General features: G+C 49.5%; 1 non-coding gene across 1 annotated transcript; it reads right to left on the bottom strand.

Annotated features, from left to right (window-relative positions):
- Positions 1-12,915: 12,915 nt before the first annotated feature.
- On the bottom strand, positions 12,916-12,990 carry TRNAK-UUU. Its single transcript has one exon. It is a non-coding gene; the product is annotated as a tRNA-Lys (tRNA).
- Between the last annotated feature and the right edge of the window lie 681 nt (positions 12,991-13,671).

Here is a 13,671-nt window from a genome sequence, read left to right as displayed (position 1 = left end):
CTCTCTCCCTCCAGGGATTCCTTCTCTGCTTGAGCAGTGGCTACAAGGAAAGGTTGACCTTCCCAAAGTCATTCTCCAAGGACTCCCACTAAGGGCCCACACAAACGACTGTAGACAGTAAGCTCGTTTAGGCAGGGATCCTGTTTACCGACTTCTTTACATTGTCCTCTCCCAAGTGCTTAGCACAATGCTCTGCTCACAATAAACACTCAACCAATACCACTGATTGAGAGAGAATCACGGTAGATGGACCAGACTGTCTATAGGGCAGCGATGGATCCATTCAGTTTTATGAGTTTATCCCTAACTTTCCCCTTCATCTCCCCCAACTTGCCCTCCAGTGACTCATTTCCATCTCCTCATTCATGAACCAACTGATAAGTTCTTTCCAGGGCAATGAAATCCATATGTTTACCACTTGATTGGTGAAGGCGTATTCCCTGTGGCTTGTTTAGGACCTAAAGCTCCAGTGCAAGAGCCTCATGTCCCCAAGAGCTTTGGAGTAAAACAATTCTGTCTTCACAATATCCCCACTCTTTATGATTTTGTAGACATTAATCATGTCTGAAATTTGTTACTAACTCTTTCAGACTGACCTCTTTAAGAGGCATTTTTAATGGTGTTTGTTAAGCGCTTATTATGTGCCGTGTACTGTTCTAAGCACTGGGATAGGTACATGGTAAACTGGTTGGACATCCGGTCCGTGTCCCACATGAGGCTCACAGTCATAATCCCCATTTTACAGATGAGGTAACTGAGGCACAGAGAAGTGAAGTGATGTGCTCAAGGTCACACAGCAGACAAGTGGTAGAGCGGGGACTAGAACCCAGGTTCTTCTGACTTTCAGGCCTGTGCTTTATCCAATAGGCCAGGCTGCTTCTCAAGAGATGAGGCTTCATTGCTCTTATCATATTGGTAATCTTTTTCTAGCATGTCCTATCACATCCTTCCTCAAATGTGGTGACCAAAACCACATCTGCTAACCCAGATGTGAATGCCCCATGGTTTTTATATAATGATTAAACTGAGTCTGCTCTATTGATTTCTACTGATTTCTATCTCCTTCCTGAGGACAGTCAGCATCCCTCTAGACTGTAAGCTCATTGTGGTCAGGGAATGCATCTACTAATTCTGTACTTAGTACAGTGCTCTGCACATAGTAAGTAATCATTAAATAAGATTGATTGACTGATTGATACACCTGGGCTTCTTTAAAAAAATGTTATTTGTTAAACACTATACTAAGCAGTATATCAGTATGAAGGAGCTAATCAGATTGGACACAGTCCATGTCCCACATAGGGCTCACAATCTTAATTCACATTTTACAGAGGAGGTAACCAAAGCACAGAGAAGTTTAGTGACTTTCCCAAGATTACACAGCAAACAAGTGGCAGATCTGAGATTAGAACCCAGGTCCTTCTAACTCCCAGGCCCATGCTCTATCCACAAGACCATGCTGCCTTTTTTCCTAGCATCTAAGGGACTTGAGGAGTCCTAGAGATCCTTGCACTGAGAAGTACAGTCTTCCTTGGAGAAAGGGGGATTGATGAGATGACCTTTCAAAGCCCCTTCCGGCCCTAGGGGTCAATGATTCTAAGACTAGAAGAAGCTTAGGGTCAACTGGCTCAGTTTAAGTGGCTTTAGAGGAGCAGAAGCCTGGCTGACTGAGATCTGGCAGGCACTGGGGGAGGGATTGAGGGGAGGGGTGATGAGCAGTTGGGCCCATCTAGGACACCCTAGAACCTGGGCTGAGTTCCCCAATCTGGACCACTGGGATATCAATGCTCCAACCTTCCAGTTCCCTTCCCCCTTAGGTAACAGTAAGGAGAAGAAGGAAAAGGGGGAGGAGGAGGGGGAGGAGGAGGAGAAGAAGGAGGAGAAGGAGCAAGAGGAGGAGGAGAGGAGGAGAGAAGGAGAACAATAGTGGTATTTAAGTGCCAAGCACTGTTCTTCCCCTCTCCCTGCCCCACAGCACTGCTGTACAATTTTTTTTATTATTTACTGTCTCCCCCGCTCTAGACTGTAAGCTCATTGTGGGCAGGGAATGTGTCCGTTTATTGTTGTATTGTACTCTCCCAAGCACTTTGTACAGTGCTCTGCATATGGTAAGTGGTCAATAAATATGAATGAATGAATGAATGAATGAATGAATGAATGAATGAATACTAAGTGCTGAAGTAGATACAAATGAATCAGTTCCCGCATGGGGTTCACAGTCTAAGTAGGGGAAAGGACAGGCGTTGAATCCACATTTTGCCGATGAGGGAGCTGAGACACAGACAAGTTAAGTGACTTGCCCGAAGTCACACAGCAGGCAACTGGAGGAGGTGGAATTAGAATTCAGGTCCTCTGACTTCTAGGCCTGTGCTCTTTCCACTCTGCCATACTGCTTCTCATGCTGCTTTTAGAACCTGTCCTGCAGAAGATAGGGGAGAAAAGAGAGGAGAGAGGAAGAGGAGGTGTCCATCTAGTTCCCCTGCCCCTCAGACTGTACTGTCTCCATGCTGGGCACAGTGCCCATCTGCCATCTATCCAGGCACATCCAAAAGCGCGTGTGAACACGTTTCATTTGGGCCAGAGGAGAGTGTCCTTAATGGAGACGATCAGGGTGACCTTGGGCCAATGTGAGCCTTTTCCTATAGGCATCCTGGACCGGGCTGGGGATGGAGGGGATTGGTTGCCCACCTATACAGGAGCCCAGCTTCAGTCAGAAGGTGGATCATCCTGCCCCAGAAATTAATCCTGAAGCTGCCCCAGAAATTAATGGATTGATTATTTGATAGATTAAAGAGAAAATCTAATCTGGCAAATTGGGAAAACTGATCTGATCTTCTCAATCACTTGATCACTTAGGGGTATTTATTGAGCACTTACTGTGTGCAGGACACTATTATGTATTTGCGAGAGTACCATACAACACAGTCGGGACATAGAGAAGCAGCATGGCCTAGTGGATAGAGCATGGGCCCGGGAGTCAGAAGGACCTGAGTTTTAATCCCAGCTCCACCACATGTCTACTGTGTGGCCTTCAGCAAGTCGCTTAACTTCTCTGGTCCTCGGTTACCTCATCTGTAAAATAGGGATTAAGAGTGTGAACTGTGTCCATCCTGATTAACTTCTATCTACCCCGTGCTTAGCACAGTTCTTGGCACACAGTAAGCGCTTAACAAGTACCGAAGTTGCATGTTCCCTGTCCAAGAGGGGAGCTTCCCTGCTAGAGGGGTGTCAGTGTGGTGATCAGCTTTCGGTTGGTTGCCCGGCTGACTGGAGAGTCAGCCTGTAGACGTGCTCAGGCCGGGCCCACACGCCCACAGACGCAGCCCAAGCCAGCCTAGGCAGGAAACAAAAGCAATCCAGACTCGGTGTCAAACTCAGGCCCAGGTGAGAAGAGCCAGGCCCACTCCATAACACCAGGCCTCCTCCGCCTCCCGGCAACCCAGGAACAAAAAGAGAACACAGTTCCTGGAAACCATTGGGAATGACATCTCTTCCCTGAGGGAACTTAGTGGGGTTGGAGAAAGAAGGGGGAGCCTAAATTTGGTTGAGGTCAAAGGGCTATCGGGTGGGGGAGTGGGAAGGGAGGAAAAGAAGAACATAAAAGCTATCAAAAGTGAAAGTCCCAGAAGCATAGAACAACCCAATTCCCAGATGAAGTGCTAAAGTGATCCCATCACCGGTCTGTGGCAGGGAGTGGGAGCTGGAGGCTGCAGAGAGGGGTCCCAGGTCCCCGATGCCCCCTGACCTGCAGGGGGGAGCCGAGTAGGGATTGCAGTCCCCTGGGCTGTTTCTCAGGGCTTCGGCTGCCAGCTGCTCCCTCTGCCCAGTTGTGTCACCCGTTCCCACCTCCCCAGTGGCATGTGTCTACTCCGGAGGCATGAGAGGCAGCTGGAAAGTGATACACCACCACTCAATTACAGTTGTTCCTCTCGAGTCCTGGAGCTAAATTTATTCAGCAGGCCACTGGACAGGGAGACCAGCTCCACCCTCCCCTGGGGAAGGAGGAGAAGAAGTCCCTGAGGGAGAATCTCCAGGACAGGACAAGGTAGGACACCTGCTCCCCAGCCTTCTCCCCATACTCGACTCCATCTCCCAGACTCCATGCCCCAAGTTGCAACGATTCCCCCCTCTTCTGATTCTTGCCTAGTTCCAGAGTCAGCAAGCCCTCGCTCTTTTTCTTTACCTGACCCCTTCCTCATGTTGCCACTTCTCCCCAGTAAACTGCCTCTGGGCAGATCCGGAAGAGGAAGTTACATGTTGCAGAGAGAAATGGCAATACTGAGCCATCCTGCAGACTGGGCCCAGGCTTGAGCTGGAGGGAGACAGTGTGGCCTAGAAGAAAGAGCCCATCCCTGGGAGTCAAAGGACCTGGATCCTAATGCTGGCCTATTGGTTGACCTTGGGTAAGTCACTTAACTCCTCTGTGTGTCTCAGTTTTCCCATCTGTAAAATGGGGATTAGATACTCGTTCTTTCTCCTTCTTAGATTATGAACTAATAATAATAATAATAATGATGTTGGTATTTGTTAAGTACTTACTATGTGCCCAGCACTGTTCTAAGCGCTGGGGTAGATACAGGGTAATCAGGTTGTCCCACGTGAGGCTCACAGTCTTCATCCCCATTTTACAGATGAGGTAACTGAGGCACAGAGAAGTTGAGTATCTTGCCCACAGTCACACAGCTGACAAATTGCAGAGCAGGGATTCGAACCCATGACCTCTGACTCCCAAGCCCGGGCACTTTCCACTGAGCCACACTGGGACGGAGACTGTCCAATCTGATGATCTTGTATCTAACCCAACACTTAGTATTCATTAGAAGCAGCGTGGCTCAGTGGAAAGAGCCCAGGCTTGGGAGTCAGAGGTCATGGGTTCTAATCCCGGCTCCGCCACTTAACTTCTCTGTGCCTCAGTTCCCTCCTCTGTAAAATGGGGATTAAGACTGTAAACTCCACTTGGGACAAACCGATCACCTTGTATTCCCCCCTGCTCCGGCACTTAGAACAGTGCATTGCACATAGTAAGCACTTAACAAATACCATCGTTATTATTCAATCATAATTATTGAGCGCTTACTGTATGCAGAGCACTGTATTAAGCACTTGAGAAAGTACAACACAACAAGAAAGTGACATTCCCCGCCCACAATGAGCTTACAGTCTAAAGGGAGGGAGACAGATGTCAATACAAATCAATAAAATTACAGATATGTACAAAAGTGCTGTGGGGTTGGGAAGAGCAAAAGGAGCAAGGCAGGGTGACGCAGAAGGGAGTGGGAGATGAGGAAGAGTGAGGCTTAATCAGGGAAGGCCTCTTGGAGGAGATGTGCCTTCAGTAAGGCTTTGAAGGGGGAGAGGGTAATTGTCTGTTGGATGTGAGAAGGGAGGGCATTCCAGGTCAGAGGCAGGACGTTGGCTAGGGGTCGGCAGTACAGTGCTTGACATATAGTAAGTGCTTAAATACCAACCCCCAGAAGATAAAGGGAGGTGTAAAAGGATCTTCTCTCTGCAGTCCTTTGTGATTGCCCTTCTGCCAATCTGCAGGAGCTTCTCCTCAGCCTCCCCTTCTCTTTCAGAGAGGCCCAAGGCCAATAGCTCTTAGTCTTTGGGGTCAGTCGACCTGGGACCTGGAGAAACAGACTTCGAGTCATTTTCTGGCTGCGGGCTTCTCCCTAAAATCATTAATCCAGTCAGAGGGAGGCCGGTTGCTCGGAGGTGGTAAATGAATTCGGGAGCCGTGTGGCTCCTGTCCGGCTTTGGCTTCAACCCTGGAGTCGGGGTGTCGTTTCCCGTTGAAGGCGGAAAGGCAGGGTAATACTGAGGCTAAAGGTCATGGGTCATTCTGGGCCACAGTGTTCATGGGAACACCCATTCCCTTTCAACCTTCTGTTACTTCTCAAAGTATTCATTGGAACACCCACTCCCACTCCTTCCTTTAAACCTCTCCTTTTTTTATGGTATTTGTTAAGCACTTACTATGTGCCAGGCACTGTACTAAGCACTGGGGTCGATATGAGCTAATCAGGTTGGACACAGTCCAGGTCCCACGTGGGGCTCACAGTCTTAATCCTCATTTTGCAGGTGAGGCCCAGAGAAGTTAAGTGACTTGCCCAAGGTCACACAGCAGACAAGTGGTGGAGCCAGCAATGGAACCCAAGTCCTGATTCCCAGGCTGGTGCTCTGTCCAGTAGGCCACACTGCTTCTCAGGACTTCTCATGTCCAAAACTGAGCTCCTTATCTCCCCTCCCAAGCCCTGTCCTCTTCCTGACTTCCCTATCACTGTGGATGGTACGACCATCCTTCCCGTCTCTCAGGCCCGCAACCTCGGTGTCATCTTTGACTCGGCTCTCTCGTTCGCCCCACACATCCGATCCGTCACCAAAACCTGCCGGTCTCTCCTTTATAATATCACCAATATCCGCCCTTTCCTCTCCACCCAAACGGCTATCTTACTGGTACAGGCTCTCATAATATCCCGGCTGGATTATTGTGTCAGCCTTCTCTCTGATCTCCCTTCCTCCTGTCTCTCCCTGCTCCAGTCTATTCTTCATTCCGCTGCCCGGCTCATCTTCCTGCAGAAACGCTCTGGGCATGTCACTCCCCTTCTTAAAAACCTCCAGTGGTTGCCTATCGACCTCCGCACTAAACAAAAACTTCTCACTCTAGGTTTCGAGGCTCTCCATCACCTTGCCCCTTCCTACCTCTCCTCCCTTCTCTCTTTCTACTGCCCACCCCGTAGGCTCCGCTCCTCTGCCGCCCACCTCCTCGCCGTCCCCCATTCTCGCCTATCCCACCGTCGTCCCCTGGCCCACGTCCTCCCGCTGTCCTGGGATGCCCTCCCTCCTCACCTCCGCCAAATTAACTCTCTTCCGCTCTTCAAAGCCCTACTGAGAGCTCACTTTCTCCAAGAGGCCTTCCCAGACTGAGCTTCCCCTTTTCCTTCTGCTCCCTCTCTGCCCCCCCCACTCCCCTCAGCTAAGCCCCCTTTTCCCCCCCTTTCACTCTGCTCCTCCCCCTCTCCCTTCCCCTCCCCTCAGCACTGTGCTCATCCGCTCATATGTACATATTTTCATTACCCTATTTATTTTGTTAATGAGATGTCCATCCCCTTTATTCTATTTATTGCTATTGTTTTTGTCTGTCTCTCCCGATTAGACTGTAAGCCCGTCAATGGGCAGGGATTGTCTCTATCTGTAGCCGAATTGAAGCGCTCAATAAATACTATTGAATGAATGAATAACTAACCTCCCCTGGGGAATTTGGACATGAGTACTGGGGCCAGAATAACGGGGAGGGCTGACTCTGCCTGTTTCCTTGTTTCCTCCAGGACACTTTCCCCGCCCAAGCCTTCATCTCCCCTCTCCCTTCTGCATCGCTCTTGTGCTTGGATTAGCACCCTTTATTCACCTCACCCTCAGCCCCACAACACTTATGTCCGCATTCGTAATTTATTTGTTTATATGAATGCCTGTCTCTCCCTCTAGACTGTAAGCTCCTGATGGGAAGGACATGTGTCTACCAACTCTGTTGCATTGTACTCTCCCAAGCGCATAGTACAATGCTCTGCACACATTTAAATGCTCAATAAATGTCATGATTGATTGATTCAATCTTTCTCTGTAGCCCTTCTTCCCTGTCCAACTCACAACTCCAGCAGACCCGAGACTGAGTCCCCTTTAATCCAGCCCTGGGATCCAGGAGAGGGATCTGTTTGCTCCCGTCCTGAACAGATCGGGTACCAAAAAGGTCCAGGCAGAAAGCACAACTCCTCCAGGAGACCTTCCCTGACTAAACCCTCATCTCCTCTTCTCCCACTCTCTTCTGCATTGCTGTTGCACCTGCATTTGCCCTCTTTATTGGCCCCTCTCTCAGGTCCACAGCACTTATTTATTCATATTAATATCTGTCACCCCCTTTAGACTGTAAGCTCGTTATGGGTAGAGAACAAGTCTGCTAATTCTGTTGTATTCTCCCAAGTACTTAGTACAGTGCTCTTCACATAGTAAAAGCTCAATAAATATGATTGTTCGATTGATTATGTGCATATCCATAATTTATTTATTTATATTAATGTTTGTCTCCCCCTCTAGACTGTACATTCATTGTGGGCTGGAAAATGTGTCTGCCAGCTCCGTTGTATTGCACTCTCCTGGAGCTCTGCCACTTGTCAGCTGTGTGACTGTGGGCAAGTCACTTAACTTCTCTGTACCTCAGTTCCCTAATCTGTAAAATGGGATTAAGACTGTGAGTCTCATGTGGGACAACCTGATTACCCTGCATCTACCCCAGCGCTTAGAACAGTGCTCTGCACATAGTAAGTGCTTAACAAATACCAACATTATTATTATTACAGCCCTCTGCACATAGTAAGCACTCAGTAAATTGATCGATTATTGGAGATGTGAAGCTGGAGTGCACAAGGAGTGATAAAAAGGTGATTGTCAGGGGGGCTGCAGCCAAAAGCAAACATGGGTAGGAAGTACAAAAGTGTTGTAAGAGTGAAGGGGAAAGACCAGCACTCTCCCCCTCTTCAAAGCCTTCCTATCATCTCATCTTCTCCAGGAAGCTTTCCCTGACTAACCTCTCATTCCCCCATACCCTATTCTCCCTTCCCTTCTGAGACTCCTCTGCACTTCAGTCCGTGACCCCTGAACACTTTGATACTCACCTCACCCTTATAGCACTTCCGTACAGATCCTTTTATGCCGTTGCTTCCCCAACCTGGAATTGATTTTAATGCGTTTCCCCCATTAGATTGTAAACTCTCTGAGGGCAGAGGTCATGCCTACCTATGCTATTACACTCTCCCTTGCACCTAGTAAAGTGATCTGTGCACAATCAGTACTTGAAACATATCACTGATTGATTGATGGAGTTATTCTTTGGGAGCATGAGAGCAGGAAGGGTGTGGAGGGCTGAATTTTGGCAGGGTGAGGAGAGTCAATCAGTCAATCATATTTATTGAGTGCTTATTGTGGGCAGAGCACTCTACTAAAAGCTTGGGAGAGTCCAGTGCAACAATATAGCAGACACATTCTCTGCCCACAAGGAGAGGTGGCAAATTCTGGGTGGCACAGTTGATACAGGGATGCAACTCATGCCCAAGGACAATAATCAACACAACAATTAATAAACCCTTGGTTTTGAATAGCACTTTAAGTTTTCCAAGGCACAGTTTCATCAGTAATTTCATTTTTCCCCTCAGCAGCCCTGTGAGACAGGAACAAAGCAAACCAACCTTGGGGAATGCAGTAGAGAGGGTGAGGGGAGAAGGGCAAGGAGAATAACAGAAGACTCAAGGTCAGTTTCTGGGAGGAGGAGTGATGGAACGGCATCTCTTTGAACCACGTTGGCTAAGCCAAAGGTGCTAGGTTCCCCCCACTCTTTTCTCCTGGAGGATCCCTCTGTCTCTTGCTTCTGGGAGAGGGTCTGGGATGGCAGTTAGTTGAGGGCAGCCTTGCAGATAACTACACGCCCACCTGTCTCCCTGTCCAATCAGGAGGGCCAGGAGGAAAGCAAGCCAAGATGAGAAGCAGTGTGGCTTAGTGGATAATAATAATGTTGGTATTTGTTAAGCGCTTACTATGTGCAGAGCACCGTTCTAGCGCTGGGGTAGATACAGGGTAATCAGGTTGTCCCACGTGAGGCTCACAGTTAATCCCCATTTTACAGATGAGGGAACTGAGGCACAGAGAAGTGAAGTGACTTGCCCACAGTCACACAGCTGACAAGTGGCAGAGCCGGGAGTCGAACCCATGACCTCTGTCTCCCAAGCCCGGTCCTTTCCACTGAGCCATGCTGCTTCCCCATAAAGCGTGGGTCTGGGAGCCAGAGGTCCTGGGTTCTACTCCCGGCTCCACCACTTGTCAGCCAGTCGATCAATTGTATTTCTTGAGTGCTTACTGTGTGCAGAGCACTGTAATACGCGCTTGGGGGAGTACAATATAACCACGTAACAGGCTCATTCCCTGCTCACAATGAGTTTAGACTCAACAGTATGCTCTGTGACCTTGGGCAAACCACTTCACTTCTCCATGGTGTAGTGGATAGAGCAAAGGCCTGGGAGTCAGAAGGTCAACCCGGCTCTGCCACTTGTCTGCTGTGTGACTTTGGGCAAGTCACTTCACTTCACCGTGCCTCACTTATCTCATCTGTAAAATGGGGATTAAGACTGTGAGCCCCATGTGGGACAACCTGATTACCTTGAATCTAACTCAACGCTTAGAACAGTGGTTATCACATAGCGATTAACAGATACTATTATTATTATTATCATTGTTAGTGGGTATTGGGTACCGAGCAGGTCTCAGTTTAGAGGCCAGGCGGAGGCCAGCTTGGTGCCAGGTGGGGACTGGCAATGTCTGCTGGGGGCTGGGCAGAGGCCAGCTGGATGGCAGGTGGGGACTGTGGTCACCTGGTGGGTGCCAGGCAGGCTTTGGCTGGGTGCCAGGTGGGTTTGGTCTGGTGTCCACTGCGACCCTGGCCCAAGGCAGTGTGGATACAGTCGTTGCGTGGCTAACCCTGGCACCGAAGTGCACAGCAGCCCCCCTCCCGCCTCCACCCCACCCCATCCTTGCGGCAGTCTGTCCGTCAGTCTGGATTGTCCGCATCTTTTCATTCATTCATTCATTCATTCAGTCATATTTATTGAGTGCTTACTGTGTGCAGAGCACTGTACTAAGCACTTGGAAAATACAATACGGCAATGAAGAGAGACAATCCCTGCCCACGACGGGCTCACAGTCTAGAGGTGGGGAGACAGACATCAAAACAAATGAATAGGCATCAGGGTAAATGGAGTTATAGATATACAAATATATACGTAACTGCTGTGGGGCAGGGAGAGGTGAAGAAGAGCAAAGGGAGCTAGTTGAGGTGATGCAGAAGGGAGAGGGACCTGAGGAAAATGGGGTTTATTCTGGGAAGGCCTCTTGGAAGTAGAAAGGGGTGAGGGAGAAGTGGGGGAAATGGGAAAATGGGGAGCCCCAGGTGGGGCAGGACCCACAAACCTTACAGGCTTGGATGCATTTAGCTCAGCCTGTCCAGAAATGCTTCCTGGAAGCAGCACTCCCCCTCCCCGGAGACGAGAAGGGTTTCCGATTTCTCCAGTGGGAAAACCAAAGTGCAAGTCGGGTTGGACAGAGTCCCCGTCCCATTCGGGGCTTCACAGTCTTAATTCCCATTTTACAGATGAGGTACCTGAGATGCAGAGAAGTGAAGTGACTTGTCCAGGGTCAAACAACAGACAAGCGGTAGAGCTGACGTAGTGGGTAGAGCATAGGCCTGGGAGTCAGAAGGTCATGGGTTCTAACCCCGTGTTTCCTGTGTGACCTTGAGCAAGTCACTTAACTTCTCTAGGCCTCGGTTAATCTCATCTCTAAAATGGGGATTGAGACTGTGAGCCCCACAGAGGACAGGGACTGCGTCCAACCCGATTTGCTTGTATCCACCCCAGCGCTTAATGCATTATCTGGCACGTATCAGTGCCTACCAAATACTGTTATTATTATTTTTTATTATTATTATACTGACTCCTAGGCCAGGGCTCCATACACTGCTTCTCAATGATGATGGTATTTATTAAGCGCTTACTATGTGCCAGGCACTGTACTAAACACTGGGGAGGATTCAAGCAAATCAAATTGGATGCAGTCCCTGTCCGATGTGGGGTTTACAGTCTCAATCCCCATTTTACAGATGAGTGAACTGAGGTCCAGAGAAGTGAAGTGACTTTCCCAAGATCACACAGCAGAAAAGTGGCAGAGGCAAGATTAAAACCCATGACCTTCTGACTCCCAGGCCCAGGCTCTATCCACTACACCTTGCTGCTTTGCTCCGTACAGGATAAAGCGTTCAATTCAGTCGTACTTCATTCAGTCGCATTTACCGCTTATCGCGTGCAAAGCACTGTACTAGAGAAGCGGCATGGCTTCGTGGAACGAGCACGGGCTTCGGAGCCAGAGGACGTGGGTTCTAATCCCGGCTCCGGCCCCCGTCTGCTGTGTGACCTCGGGCAACCCATTTCACTTCTCTGGGCCTCAGTTACCTCACCTGCAAATGGGGATTAAAACTGTGAGCCCCAAGTGGGACAACCAGATTGCTCTGGTTCAACCCCAGAGTTTAGAACAGCGCTTGGCACGTAGTAAGCGCTGAGCAAACAAATATCATAATTATTAAGCGCTTAATAAATACTGTGGCTTGATCGAAGACCCAAGGGGAGTGGTTGCCCTCCATTCCCCCAAGGTGTCATCGGAGGTGGCATTTTCCCATCTCATTTTACCGACAACCTTTCTTACGGAGCCCGGACCCCGGCTTCCCAGCTAGGGGGTCACCGGGGCGCAGCCCCCGGAGCTGAGCTGCGACCCCCGAAGGAGCACGAAGAAGCAGCGGCCGGAGAACGAATAGGCGGTGTGTCGGCGCTCCCTCCCGGCCACAACTAGGTACTTCTCCAACGACTTTACCTCGGAATAAGAAATAATAATAATAGCATTCGTTAATAATAATAATAATAATAATAAGTTGGGGATTTGCTAAGCGCTTACTATGTGCCAAGCACTTTTCTAAGCGCTGGGTAGATACAAGGTCATCGGGTCGTCCCCCGTGGGGCTCACAGGCTTCATCCCCATTTTCCAGATGAGGTAACTGAGGCACAGAGAATGATGATGATGATGGCGTTTGTTAAGCGTTACCTATGTGCAAAGCACTGTTCTAAGCGCTGGAGGGATACAAGGTCATCAGGGTGTCACAGTCTTCATCCTCATTTTATACTTGAGGGAACTGAGGCACAGAGAAGCGAAGTGACTTGCCCAAAGTCACCCAGCTGACAAACAACGGAGCCGGGATTTGAACTCATGACCTCTGACTCCCCAGCCCGGGCTCTTTCCACTGAGCCACGCTGCTTCTCTCAAATACAACACCTCCGAACAGGGACTTGAACCCTGGACCCTCAGATTAAAAGTCTGATGCTCTACCGACTGAGCTATCCGGGCTCTTTTTTGAAGTGACTTGCTCAAAGTCACACAGCTAAGTGGCGGAGCCGGGATTAGAACCCATGACCTCTGATTCCCAAGCCTGTGCCACAGCGCGTTTCCTAAAGTGCCAGGCACTGTTCTAAGCACTGGGGTAGATACGAGGCGATCAGGTTGGCCCACGTGGGGTTCACAGTCTTTGATCCCCATTTTACAGATGAGGGAACTGAGGCCCAGGGAAGTGAAGTGATCTGCCCAAGGTCACACAGCCGACGCCTGACGGCACTGGGATTAGAACCCACGTCCTCTGACTCCCAAGCCTGTGCTCTTGTCCCTAGGTCATGAAGAAAGCGAGTGACCATCCAGGTTGGGGCACGTAGAGGCTGGAATTGGGAATGTGAGCCCTGTGGGAAAAGCAAGTTGTTTTTCCTGTCCCCCCGACCCTTCATCTTCCCACCCAAAACCTGTCGACCTGTCCACCCCCTGACTTTTCCATCACTGTAGACAGCACCACCACCACCGTCTCGCTAGCAAGTAACATGGGTGTTATCCTCAACTATCTCTCTCGTTCAACCCACATATTTCATCAGTCACCGAATCCTGTCGATTCAACCTTCCCAACATCGATAGACTCCATCCATGCATGGTGTAGTGGACAGAGCACGAGCCTGGGAGTCAGAAGGTTTTGCGTTCTAATCCCCG

This window comes from Ornithorhynchus anatinus, chromosome 3 (assembly GCF_004115215.2).
Source record: "Ornithorhynchus anatinus isolate Pmale09 chromosome 3, mOrnAna1.pri.v4, whole genome shotgun sequence".
Taxonomy (NCBI): domain Eukaryota; kingdom Metazoa; phylum Chordata; class Mammalia; order Monotremata; family Ornithorhynchidae; genus Ornithorhynchus; species Ornithorhynchus anatinus.
Note: the sequence above shows the minus strand (reverse complement) of the source record. Positions and strands in the feature narration are given on the sequence as shown.